This window comes from Salarias fasciatus, chromosome 1 (genome assembly GCF_902148845.1).
Source record: "Salarias fasciatus chromosome 1, fSalaFa1.1, whole genome shotgun sequence".
Taxonomy (NCBI): Eukaryota; Metazoa; Chordata; class Actinopteri; order Blenniiformes; family Blenniidae; genus Salarias; species Salarias fasciatus.
This window is the reverse complement of record NC_043745.1, coordinates 9,920,560-9,934,558: the sequence shown is the minus strand read 5'-3', so window position 1 is coordinate 9,934,558 and position 13,999 is coordinate 9,920,560. Positions and strand designations below refer to the sequence as shown.

Below are 13,999 nucleotides of genomic sequence, written 5' to 3'. Positions count from 1 at the left end.
CTGAAATCAAGATGAGAGGAAACTGGTACAATAAAGTGAAAACATTATTCTAAAGTCTTCCTGTGACCTGTCCTGAGGGGACTGGATGGATGGATGGATGGATGGATGGATGGATGGATGGATGGATGGATGGATGGCTCTTCCAAATGTCTGACTACATTCTATAAGCCTTGTTTCACTGGTAATAAGAATACCTTATTTTTTCATCTTTATTGATCTCCAAATATCGAAAAATGAACATGTTGAATTTTCTAATGTTGACTTGTAAAAATACATAAATTCTGCTTCCTTCTAAACTGAAAACGGAAAATTAACAATTCTTATTTGATGCCCAAAATATTTTTTTTTAGATGAACAGTTAAACTTTAGCTATTTGAAAATGATTTGTTTAATTTCTTAAATAGTCAGAGAAAAGGAAACAGAAAACACTTAATATACGAAAAACATGAAAGAATCTAATGGATGAAAGACAAATGCACAGGTAAAAAAATACAATGTCCTCCAATGTGCACAAGAGGAGAAACACAGAGATAAGGAGATGAAGGGGCCGTTGTGTGGCGTCCTGTCGTGATAAACTGCCTCCACTCTGAACCCAAAACACTGCGATCAATCAGGCACCATGTTCATTCCAGATAAACAATGTTTGAGGAGGAAATAGGACATCAGGACACTGTGGCTGCACTGAATCTCACAGTCACCAGAATCAGGTCAGCGCGTCATTTATTTGGCTGTACGTTTCTCACGGGCTTATAGAAGCACTAACCTACATCTGAGAGATGCTTTTGGGACGCTGTTGCACTTTTTCTCCCTGTCATTCATGTGTTTTGGTGGGAATTGAGACGGTTGGCATGACTGGAAATCAGCGCTGCCACTTCTCTGACACTCCTTTTCTCTGCGACTCAGGCTGGCTGCAAGTCACTAAACGGCAGGACGGAAATGAATCCGGTTCGGATGCTGTGTTTGTTGAAAGGTGACAAGTCAGCCGTTCGGGAAAAATACACACAAAGGAGAAGTAACAGAGGGCTGGAAAAGATGTCAGCACAGAAAGGACATTTTGTTCTCATTCTCGCACTATTCTTACTTCAGTGTGCAAAAACCACTGAGGGGTTACATTAATATTGATGAACGCAGAGACATTTAACATCCTCTTCCTCTAACTGAACCAGACCTGACCTGCCTTCCATCTCTTCTGTCTTTGGATTCCTGTTGATGGTTTATTCTTTCATTTAGCTGCAGATAACACCACAATATAAAAAGCCTTGAAACAGGTAAACCAGCACATCACGCCTCCTCTCTCCTGCCCATAAAAACCGAGAGCGGTGGACACAACAGAGCCACCGCGTCAGCCTGTAAACACGAGTGTGTGTGAAGGTTAACTGCTCTCTATACCAGGAAAACTGATGGCATCACAGCAGGACAACTGGGCCAAGGACAAGAAGAGGGGCAGCAGCGGTGCAGACACGGGTGTGTATAGGTGTGTGCATGTGCCCGTGTGTGTGTGTGTGCGTGTGTATGTGTGTGTCCTCCATCTAACCACGTCAAAGCAGAACCATGTTTCATTATTCACTGGATCGAGCTGGGTCACCATTATTAATGCAGCAGCAGTGTGTGTATGTGTGTGTGTGACATGTGCCAGCATGGATGCTCCTTGCATGTGAAGATGGGCATGACAGCATGGGTACATACAGCGCGCACACACGCACACACTCACACACACACTGAAAGTGAATTGTGTGTGCAGGACATGTCGAACCTCCTGACACTTCGGATGTTGCGTCAGCCTGATGTGAATGATTGGACATGAGGCACAAGGAGCAAATGTTCCAGATGTCTCAGCACGGCAGAGTGTGTGCAGCGATTTATGGCCAGGTCAACAACTTTTAATGTGGGTAATCCAATCAAACCAGTTGTTCTTTGAATTAAAAGGAATTGACATTTTCTGTGTTCAAAATTCAAAATCGGTTTTGATGGAAGAACACTATTTGTCAGTGTTCTGATTAGAAACAGGGCCGCTCTTCCTCAGGCGGAGAATTGGCTTGTGCTGCTGGGCAACACGGCTTGTGGCAGGATGTATCAGCAGAAACTCATGGATTTTAACCATGTTTTCCTCCACAACAACAAATTCACATTGTCCCCCCAGTTAACCACACAAGCAACCGCAGCTGCCATTCACTATGTAAATGACGAGTGGATCTGACGATTACATCTTTTCTTTTACTCTGGTTTCTGAAGATGCTACAATTTACTGATTTTTCCCAAACATGTCAAATGCAGACAACCAGATAAAATGACGAATCGCCCTGAAAGCCTTGAATGTCGAGGAGTGATATAGGCGATTATCTGGATTTGATTCCAGTATAATACCACGCAATTGTTTCTATTCATCTGTATGAACCATCTAAATTCAAAATACATTTCTCAAACAAAAAAACTGTGTTGTGTTAGGAATTTATGGAGAAGGATTTTATTGTGTTGGAACAACAATAGGGTCTGAATATTAACTGAGTTCGTCATGTATTCTGTACAAGTTAATGATTTTAAAAGTAGCTCGATATATCAAGCTGTACAAATTGTATTTGAGCATGAATACATTTACATACTTTAAATATGCTGAGAAGCAACCTTTGGATCATATGCTACAAATTTCATGTTTTCTTGTTTGCAGCTGACGCTGTTTGATGTTTTCCAGATTGCGCGGTGAAAAGACCCCACTTGGGAAAAACATTACTGATACTAACATTAAGGTAGCCCTGGCTAAAATGTGCAAGCCAGGAGCCTTTAATGCACATTAATATAAGCACGCACCTACTTATAAGCTTTATTATCAACACTCTGTCTCCACTAATGGCTTGTCAAGTTGCCATTAGGCTGCCTCAGCAGAGTGTTGTATAGCATCAAACACTCAGCTGAGTATGACTGACACTTGATATATATGTACTGTATATGTAGCATATCAGATCAGTCATGCTCAGACTACCTTGACAACATGGAGGGTTTCTCCACCAGTAAAAGCTCGGGGTTTTGGCAGGATACTACCTGGAGTGGCTCAGTTTTGTTTGGATTTATATTATCATGTTAGGTGGGGTTGAGATGGATGTGACTGAATCATATTTGATTCACTGATTGACTCTATTTTCAAGCAAAAAAAGAAAAAAAAATCACATTTAATAAATATTACATTTTCTAGATATTTAGATTCAATATTATCCTCTTCTCGTGGTGAGCATCCATACAGTGATACAAACTAGCTGTGTGTGCCTGCTGACCTATATAAGGGCAGCAAACGCACACACCAAGATGTGACCTGGACAGAGAGCATGATGGGAGCCTCGGGGCTAAACTATTCAGACAGCTCAACCACCACTTCATGCCTCACTGCTAACGCACCCTGCAAGTCCGCACACAAACACACACTTTGTTACACTGATAGATACGGATATAACAACTGAAAGGGAAATGAAATGGAGTGAAGTGAATATACATTTAAATCACTGCGGTGGGAAATGCAATGCAATCCTACTTTTATGGATCTTTATATGTGCTGGTTTGAACTAAATGGGACTGAAAATAACAGCTTCACTTGTGACCACAATATTGCAAAGATGAATCACAGACATAATCTCCATGGAAATAATTCAGCAAACTCCTGACTGTAACACAAGTCAGCACAGATCATGCGGAGAGAATGAACAAACGTCAGAAATGCTGAACTTCTGCTGTCAAAATGGCTTCAAGAGTCTTCAATGCTGACATGTGAAGAAACAATATCTTTGAAGAATTGTAAAAGTCTTCCGTAAGATTTCCAAAGATGAATCAAGAGTTACGTTACTATTCCTCTTCAGTTCCCTGTGAAACAGACTGCAAAAGGTGTTCGGTCACATCAACTCTAGTTTAGTTCAGATGCAGCCATCACTTGACAGGCAGTCACCTTGGCCTCACAGAACCCGGAGAAAAGAAATGGAACAGAAGCAGCAGCAGCAGCAAATATCTGCAGTATCCACTCTGGTAATGCAGCAAACAAACACAAAGAATTTAAAAAAGAAGGAAAAACTTCTCATCCACCTTCCAGACCACTTTATCTGCCTTATGGTGGAGGAATGCTGGAGCGGATTGCAGATGACTGTGGGTAAAGGCAGGGAATGCCCTGGACAGGTCTCCAGTCCATCACAGGGCAAACAGTCAATCGCACACAAGAGCAACCAATTAACTTCAAATGGATGTTTCGACAGTGTGGGAGGAAACTGAATTACCTGGAGAAAACACTCCACTCTGCACAGAAAGGCTCCACAGCTCTGACTTGAAATGGTTCTAATCCAGCTGTGAGGCAGGAGTGCAAACCACTGCACCAACGTGCACAAACAGTAGCTTTCCATGCATGGGGAGCAGGAGGTACTGATTACGTACACTGTGGACCAAAACACAGCCAATATTTTCACTATTTGACTAAATTACTGACTATAAACTTAAACAAATAAAAAATAAAGACTGACGAATGTCAAATGTTCAGTGAACAGCTTCATCGTGTGGCCTGTTGAATTCCGTCCAGGCCGACCACAGTGATGGAGTGTGAATGGAACAAGTTGGTTTCCTGCCCACAGCAGCGCCTGCTGTGACAATATGGCCTCAGCGAATTAAAACAGCGCCTATGGAGAGGCAGGAGGGACACACAGAGGGAAATCTGCTGTGGAAAATCACCAAGGAAATCTGCCGGAAACACCAATCTTATTGTTATTATTGTTATTTTCTGAAATAAACGGAAGATAACTTGCTAATGCATCATTATCTTTTGGTCGAACTTTCCAGAAGTGACCAGGGAAGGAGGCGAAATGTCGACCAACAGGAAGATGCAAAAAAAAAAGTCACTTTAAAAACACCAGACTGATTTTAACACCTTTCCTGTGATGGAGGGGCGGGGCGGGGATTACCAGACCCTAAACAAGCAGAAGGGGCATGTTCCCAGCATTCAGCCATGTCAGCCTCTGCTGAGCAGGGATGATGGAGCAGATTGTGTTTCTGACATTTCCTGGTTACATAAGCCGAAGGAGGAGAGCGCACCAGTGGAAAGCTACGGTGACGGGCTGCGGCCGAGGCGGGCAGATTAACCAGGGGACTAGACCGACGACAGGAAGCTGGGCCCTGAGAGGCGGAGTCAGGCAGGGAGGAAACATTCAAACATTGAAAAATAGACAAGAAAAAAAAAATCTGAGATCAACACAAATGTTTATATTTCAACTTTGGTGCAATTTGTTTTCCTCCGTTTTCACAGAAAAAATAGAGGCTGCAGTGCAAACGCTGAAACATGCTAGTGCGGGACGTACAGGAGATTCAAAGCAATCATCTGTGGCCTGCAGGGATAATCACTGCAAAGCCCCACTGTCCCATTCACTGAGGATAAAACCCACTGGATTAATCTGCAGGTCTACAGAGTACACACAAACACACACACAAACACACATGCATGCACACACAGAGGCTTCACAACCCTTACATAACACGTGGACCACTCCGTCTCTCGCTCTTTTTCTACTTTCCCCTCATGCATGCGTTCCCTTTTCTTCACTCTGGTATTCAGTCTCTCTCACTTCTGCTCACACTAACACACACAAAACCCAGGATGCACGCCGGCAAACACACTCTTACACACACCACCCCCTCCTTTTTCTCTGTTTCTTCTCTTCTCTCCTCCATCGTGCACACATTCAAATGGACACCTGTCAACATGCTGCTCTGTACATGCTGTTCATTTCTGCAAACTCGCAAATGTCACGTACTGTAACAATGTTTTATATGTGTGTATATATGTGTGTGTGTATGTGTGTATTCTCACACGAAAATTACTACAAAGCAAGACGATTACGTAACACAAGCGCATACACATACATACATGCATAAGGAAAAACTGTCTCATTTGCAAAAAGATGTTTCAAGTATTTTGAATTTTACTTATTTGCGCAGTTTCAAAGCTGCCAGGAAAACAGCAGAGTGAACCCGGCGGGAAGCAGGTTCCTCCACATCTGTTGTGTCATCCAGATCGATGTGGAGGATCATATCACAGAGTCAAGCATCTGCGGATAAATCTCCTAATGGAACCTTGAGATCTGCGAATACAGGTGTGTGTGTGTGTGTGTGTGTGTGTGTGTGTGTGTGTGTGTGTGTGTGTGTGTGTGTGTGTGTGTGTGTGTGTGTGTGTGTGTGTGTGTGTGTGTGTGTGTGTGTGTGTGTGTGTGTGTGTGCGTGCGTGCGTGCGTGCGTGCGTGCGTGTGTGTGTGTGTGTGTGTGTGTGTGTGTGTGTGTGTGCGTGTGTGTGTGTGTTCACAAGCAGCTCAGCACAGCAGTGTGAAAATCTAAGAATCACTGAGAAACAAAACAGGAGCCACACCTGAGACTCCACATGGTGTCTGTAAATTACATTTAATGACTCAGTCTCATCTCATTTTCACGTATTTGTTCAAGATCGTGAAGCCACCAAAGATTAACTCACTGTTTTTTTTTTTTTCAAATGTGCTGAGCCTGCTAACATGTCGTGCTTGTGACAGCGTCACACCATCTCTCTTGCTCCTTCTGGTATAGGGGCAGATTTACCACACCAAAGTCTGTGCTGAACTACCATCTGAGCTTTCCCATTGGAGACACTCCCAAACATGACTCCTTTGAAGGTTTGCTGTGATGGAAAAACCTGTCGTTTCCACCGATGTCAGTCAAAAGTTCTTTGGAAATCCAAATCCTACTTTTCATGTTTAAAAAAATAAATCTAGCCAGAATGATCTCTGTTCATCAACAGATTCACTACTAATACAAGACCGATTAAAATGAACACTGAGAGACTGAGAAAAATTCACCAACCAGTACTGTTAAAACTCCTTTTACTGCATCAATTTGAACACACGCCACCAAACATCTGACTTTCCTTCTAAAACGTCTGCCCCTCGCACATATAGAGTGGAAATACCTAACAGTACAGAACTGAGTGCTGGGTAACCACAGTGCAGCCAGAATCATTAAAAGTGAGCAACAAGTAACAGACCAGTGATTACTGCAACACGCTGCTCTGTTTCTGCCATGTGGCACTTTTTTAGATCATTACACTGAAATCTAATGAGCAGAATAGTACACAAAGTCCTGGACGTAACAAGAGGAATAAATTAAAGGGTGTGACTGAAAAAGATGACTCTGGTTCCGTGTGTGTGTGTGTGTGTGTGTGTGTGTGTGTGTGTGTGTGTGTGTGTGTGTGTGTGTGTGTGTGTGCGTGTGTGTGGTAACAGCAGATGTAGCAGGACCAGGCTGAAGCTGCTGGTGATTTGTCACCTTTTTTGTGGGCTGGGTGATGGAGCGGTGAGTGATGGGTGGTGAGACTGAGAAGAAGGGTGTGTGAGTGTGAGTGTGTGTGTGTGTGTGTGTGGTCGGTGGGGGTTGGGGGGGGCTGGGGACAGCAGCAGGTGGGCAGGTACGATTTGTCACAAGAAGCAAAGAACGCTTTTCTAACAAGGAAGCCCATCAGATGTGCTCGCTGGCTGGTTTCTTGTTATTATCTTTACTGTTTTCTCTGGAGCATATTTACATTTTTTTACATCAAAGCACCTAGATGTTAGATGTTGCTGATAAATTTAGATTACAGACTAAACTATGCAACACAATGTGACTGATTGATAGATACCAGGATTCTTAAATGTTCAGTTTGAAACAAAATATCAGTGTAACTCCAAGGTGGCAATAGCTGCAGAAAATGTGCATATTATTGAACATACATCACACTTCATTGCTTGGTGCTTATCCTACCATGGAGAAAACATATCCAAGCACTGATCTGCAGGCACCTCTTTCATTTCTGAGGTCCAAGTTTGAGTGGGAAGTTTGTTACATGTGTCATCACAAACCTGATGGATACACATGTGCATGTGAAGTAACACTGTGAGTGGTGTAAAAACAGCAGAAAGCGTGAAAGTGCTGGGCTGAAAAGTAAAAGATTGGTCCTGACAGGCTGGAAATGTGCTGAAGAGAGTGCATGTCTTGGTGCAAACTGCTGCGTCTGTGGCTTTCAGCTGGACTCTGGCACTGTTTTTCAGCCTGAACCAGGACGACAAGCTCCATCAGGGTCCTGCCTCCTCGCCATGGGGCACAGCACTGATCTGCACCACTTTCTGGAAGTTTATTTGCACTGTGAAGGGGGGCAGATTAACTAGTGGTAGCTTGTTTTATAACAGCTGGACTGTTAAGAGTGGTATCTATTGTTTTTTGCTATTTATTTTCTTTTAGATTGACATGGCTTTCAGTTCATAGTGTCAAGCAATTCAGTTTTTTTTAACATTAACAAGGACTCTAAAGTGTGGACAAAATACCATACATGATAGAATATAATCCCATATTATAGATTAAAACACGACACCGCATGTGTCTCCGATATGGCAGCATATGATGTGTGATGACAAAATGTAATCCAGTTACAGAATGGGACAGTCTACTCTGATACATTACAATATAGATCAATAAATTCTGCTTGGGTGCAAAGTGATATAATAATAATTAATGATCGAATAGGACAATATTACTTCATATGAGAGTCCAGAGGTTCCTATTTTAAGCTTTGTATGAGTGATGGCATTAGATAGATTTCACAATAATTATATACAAGGAAACATGATGGACATTTCTACATTTACCATTATTGAGCGCTCATGTTCTGCTGATGGCAGGCGTACCACTGTCTTCAAATTAATGGGATAGAACACAATATGCCATGAATGTCAGAAAACAGTACGTCACAATGTGATTGATAGAATAAAACGCAGTGCAGAAATCTGACCCTTATTATAAAATGTGACAGGAATTTTAAAAAAATCCTAAATATAAAGTATAAAGTATAAATAAAGTACAGACAATCGTAACAAGAAAACCTCATGAACTGTGAAAACACACTTCATTTCAGCACCACCCAGTTCAGACTCTGTTTCATTAAAGTCAGGAGAATCACTCCGTGCTCATCAGCTTGATCCTAATCTTTTTCCATTTGCTCAGCAGGACTTGAAACTAATGATTTGATCTGAATATTTGTCTTCGTCTCTATTGAAATTCACCATGAAGTCAAATGTTTGCACTCACACGTAATTATCTTTCTTTGCAAAGTGTTGACCAGCTCTGTGTCTTCTGTACTTCTCTGCAGCCTAATCCAGCTCCCAAAGTTCAATTAATCAAAGGAACAAAGTTTACAAATGCTTTCCAGTAAGCTTTTGAACACAGCACGTTTCTGATCTGATTCTCACAGGAATACCAACCTGTTTACCTCTGGTTACAAACAACACCAGGCTGCAAAACGAAGACACACACACGCACATGCACGGACTCACACGTGTTGATCTGCTTAAGAGATGGCCTGAGCTCTTTGTCCTTTACTGACATTAGCGCAGGTGCAGTAGAGCCAAGACGGCAAACATGCAGGGCGTGCAGTTTGTATCTTTTTAAAATCAGAATTAAAGCGTGTCTTTACAGCAGAATGGGCTCACGCAGCTTCACAGTTTCAGTCTCAACAAAGACTTCTGCTGCTGTAATCTGAGCCTAACAGGAACAAAAACAGGCACACTTTCACCCTCCATGGCTTCAGCATTTGGTCTCTCTCAGCGAAGTGTTTGCAGAAGCCATCTGATTGCAGACTGCTTATAAAGCAATCGCTTAGAAAAGGAGTATCAAAAAAAAATCTTTCTTCATGACTTACCTGGTGAAATAAAGATTAGATAAATGAAAAAAAAAAACAGAATTTTCTGAAACATGTGCATGTTTTTTTTTTTTTGCATTGGCACTCTACTATGCACAATGCTTAAACTGCTTCATGATCTAATCATCTATAGAGTATCTGCTTTAATTCATTATATATCTGTGTGTGTGCCATATAGTGGCACTGGCATTCAAAACGTAGCAAGTAGGTTGATGAAATGACACGACGTTGTCACCATATCACCAGGCCAACCCAGAGGTCATCACAACAGGCATTTGGTCAGTGCGAGTTTTTCTTGGGAGCAAGAAAAGTAAAAGTCTCTATATCCCACTATTTCAGAGGGTTTTCACATGATTATACATTGTTTGACACTGCACAGTGGTGTAGTGGGTTTGAATCTGGGCTGGGTCTCTCTGTCTGGACTCTGCATGCTCTCACTCCATGTGTTTCCTCTTACTGTCCAAAATGAGGTAAATTGGTGGCTTTAAATTGGGATTGACTGTGTTTGTCTGTCTGTGTTTGGCCTGGTAAGCTGTCCAGAATGCCCCCTGCCTTTAGGCTTTGTTAGCTGAGCTGCACTGCCCCGCAAGCCTGAGCTGAATAAAGTGGTACAGGGGAGGGATGAAAGCATGGATGGGTTGTTATCCTCATCTGACAGGTCTGGCCTGCTAATGATCAAATGTAGCGAATGTGACACCTGAACCAAAGATGGGTTCAAAAATGAGAAAATCAAAGTCTGGATAGTGTGATCTCCACCAGAAATAATGCCTCTCATACATGGGGGGCCACGAAGGGAAATATAATGAGAAGATACGTCTATGTTACAACCTTTGCATCAGTCTTCACTTCAAACATAATCGTGCCACTCGATGCCAGCATTTTTAACGAGTGTCAATTACTGGGTCAGGTCTGTTCGCTTGACAAAAAGGAGAAAGTTTGATTTAAAGGAGCAGAGTGCCAGGTGTTTGTAATGGTGTGTGACTACGTTTTTGTAATGTTGATGTTGTAGCTTTATTGTGTTGATGTAGTGTTATTGTATGTTTTTGTACTGTCTTCACTGTAGTGTTAAGTGTGTTTTCCAGTCTTTAGTGTGAGAGCTGTGGAGCTGTCTATGGTTCTGAATGCTCATGGTCCCGGGCCATGAAGGGAAAAACTATGAAAATATACGTCCATGCTACGATCTTCACATCAGTCTTCAAACATGATCATGTCACTTGATGTCAGTATTTTCAACTACTTTCATTTGCTGGGTCATTTGTCCGCTTGACCAAAAAGTGAAAGTTTGAGTTTAAGCAGGCGTTTGTAATGTTGATGTTGTGCTGTTACTGTGTTGTACTGTATATGTTGTTAGACTGTATACTTTTGCATGCTTCCTGTCTTGTTGTGGTGTTACTGTGTGTATTTTTTAGTGTAGATGTAGTAGTGGCATTGTGTGTTGTTGTAGTCTTTGTGCTGTAGTTTTACTGCGTGTTGTTGTAGTGTACATGCTGTAGTGTTACAGTGTGTTGCTGTAGATGTTGTAGTGTTAATGTGCTGTCGTCTAGATGTGTGTTGCTGTAGTGTGGATGTTGTAGTGTTACTGTGTTGTTGTACTGTACATGCTGTAGTACTACTGTATTCTGTTTTCCAGTCTTCAGCGTGTGAGCAGCGGAGCTGTCCGCGGTGCTGAATCCGCCACACAAACCCTCCACAGCAGCTCCGTGATCCTCTTTTAATCCACCTCTAAACCTACAAACACACCGCGAGGAGACGGAAAACTGCTCACAAATCCACACACGGTCCTTTTCTTCCATTACTACCGTCCATACTCAGTAAAAACTAATTATTACTGTTTGAAACATTTCGAAAGCTCAGCAAACAACGCAACTTCGCTCATAAATAAGCGGCTGCACGTCAACTTTACATATTTTTTTTGCATAATTTAAAGTTTATTTATTCCGTTTTTACACGCTCGGATGACAAAAACTTAGGAATTAAGGGAGCCGTACCTCAGGAGTTTCCTTTGGTCCTTTTCTTCGTGGTACTCTGATGGTTTTTGTCCGTGTGCAGGATTGAGATGCGTCCGTTCAGCCGCTCCGTTTAACGGGACTGTCCCCGGTGAAGCGCACCGCCTTCCTCCTCCTCCTCCTCCTCCTCCTCCTCCTCACAGACCCGTCAAGCTTGGGCGTTCACACCCTTTCCTCTTCCTGTTATTGTTTTACAGAATTAAACTTTCACAGAAAGCGTCTACATATCGTCTAAAATCCATTTTAATTAATCGCTGCCTGTCGAGCAGCTCAGTGATTAAACTCATTGAAAACCACTGAGGTCATCTGATGGTGCGTTCACGGTGCTGGGGAATCAGGAAGTTACAAGTGGAGCGCAATAACAAGATATTTCTCTTTAAATACCATGAGGATTGTATATCACAGATTGCACTTTAGGAGATTCTTAGAAATGCAAAAAAAATACCCTATTGTTAGTTTCAGTTGAGTTTATTTATCCCAAGTTGAGAGTTAAATAACGTTCAGATGTATCTTTCCCCCACAGTGACATTTCCAACATGATTACTCTGAACGCACCCTAAATAAACTATCATGAACAAAAAAATCTTCTTTATATTTAATTTTCTTGGCAGGATTAATCAGTTTAGTATAAGTTGAGCTGTTTGTTTAAATATAGAATTTTCTTTTCCTATATTGAATGGTCTTTACTGTTTAAGAACACCACAAAGTACTAGTGACCCGAAAAATGCATTGCTTATTTTTTTAAGTCATTGTTTTAGGATATCTTTGTCAAGACTTCTCACAACAAAATAGTAGCAATTGCACTTGTTGATAAAAACTAATATTTACACAAATGTCTTCTCTTGTAAGAGATTGTCAGACTGAAATACTACCAAAGGTAATGTGAAAAATGTATGGGCTATATGTTGAAAGTTTGTTGCCTTGGAGAAAATAAACGTTATTCTGCATAATTGTTGATAATAACATGTCTTGCTTGTGTGAAATCAGAGTAAATGATTGCATATGTTATTTTCATAGTTATTTGAATGTGTGCTTTTAGTTTGAAAGTTCCATTGCTCTACTTCCGGCCTGGTGGTGTTCAAAGTGATGGTCACAAAATGTCCGCGCCCTCTGACATCAGAGGCCGGGGTATAAAGTTGTTGAATGTTCAGAGACACGTTGAGTGTTTGAACAGAGCTGCCCACACAGAGAAACATGAAATGACCAATAAGGACAGAAAAGAGTCATCAAACAACTTCAAACTGCAAAGACAATCTTAGAGAAACACACAAGTACAAATAGAAGTGCTAAATTAAACAGACAAGAAAAAATGTTCAAAGACGTGAGAATAAACACAATATTAACATGCTCTGACTATAAGGCGAAAAAAACTTAAGAATGGAAAAAAATAATATTCACATAAAATCTTAGAAAGTGGAATGTAAATGTCAAGAAGAATGCAACTAAGAGAAGGACAACAAATGAGAAACAGAGCAAAACCAAATGACAACAAAAAGACATAAAATACATCATACTACATCTTCTTCACACCTCTTTATCCAATTTAAGGTCACAAGTCCCTGAAGATGATTCAAATAACTATTTAGAGCAATAAAAAACATTAAATGAATACAAATAAAATGTGTGATTTTTAAACTGTGAAGCACTTTGTGACAGATGGTCTGTGAAGGTGCTATATAAATAAATTTTACTTACTTACTTAAAATAACACCACAACTTCTACAAAAAAAAGCCACAAAACTACCAAAAAAAGAAAGACCAACTATAAAAAGACACAAAACCAAAGACAAAAATACAAAAGAACCACAAGGGGATGTAAACTGTTTCAAAAATGATGAAGAAACAGACAAAACAACAAGAGACAAAGCAAAAAATTCCCCAAAAAAACCACTAGCAAAACTAACATAAACCAGAAAACACACACAAAAAAACTAACTAAAATAAATAACTAAATAAATGAATGAATGAATGAATGAATGAATGAATAAATAAATAAATAAATAAATAAATAAATAAATAAATAAATAAATCATTTGAATCTATAACCAGAAAACACAAAAAACTAACTAAAATAAACAACTAAATAAATAAATAAATGAATAAATAAATAAATAAATAAATAAATAAATAAATAAATAAATAAATAAATAAATAAATAAATAAATAAATCATTTGAATCTAAAAGAACAAAAAGGAAACATAAACAACTTAAAACATAAAAACATCACAAAAGGACAGAAATGTACAAAGTCATCGGAAAGAAAAACAAAAACAAAACAAAAAAATT

At 40.5% G+C, this 13,999-nt stretch overlaps 1 protein-coding gene across 2 annotated transcripts in view; it reads right to left on the bottom strand.

Annotated features, from left to right (window-relative positions):
- The window catches only part of LOC115407818 (synaptosomal-associated protein 25-A-like), a 36,998-nt gene extending 25,184 nt beyond the window's left edge, over positions 1-11,814 (bottom strand). For both annotated transcript variants that reach the window (XM_030118446.1, XM_030118363.1), the window contains exon 1: positions 11,695-11,814. The gene's annotated coding sequence lies outside the window, so the exon portion shown is untranslated. The remainder of the gene's footprint in view (positions 1-11,694) is intronic.
- Between the last annotated feature and the right edge of the window lie 2,185 nt (positions 11,815-13,999).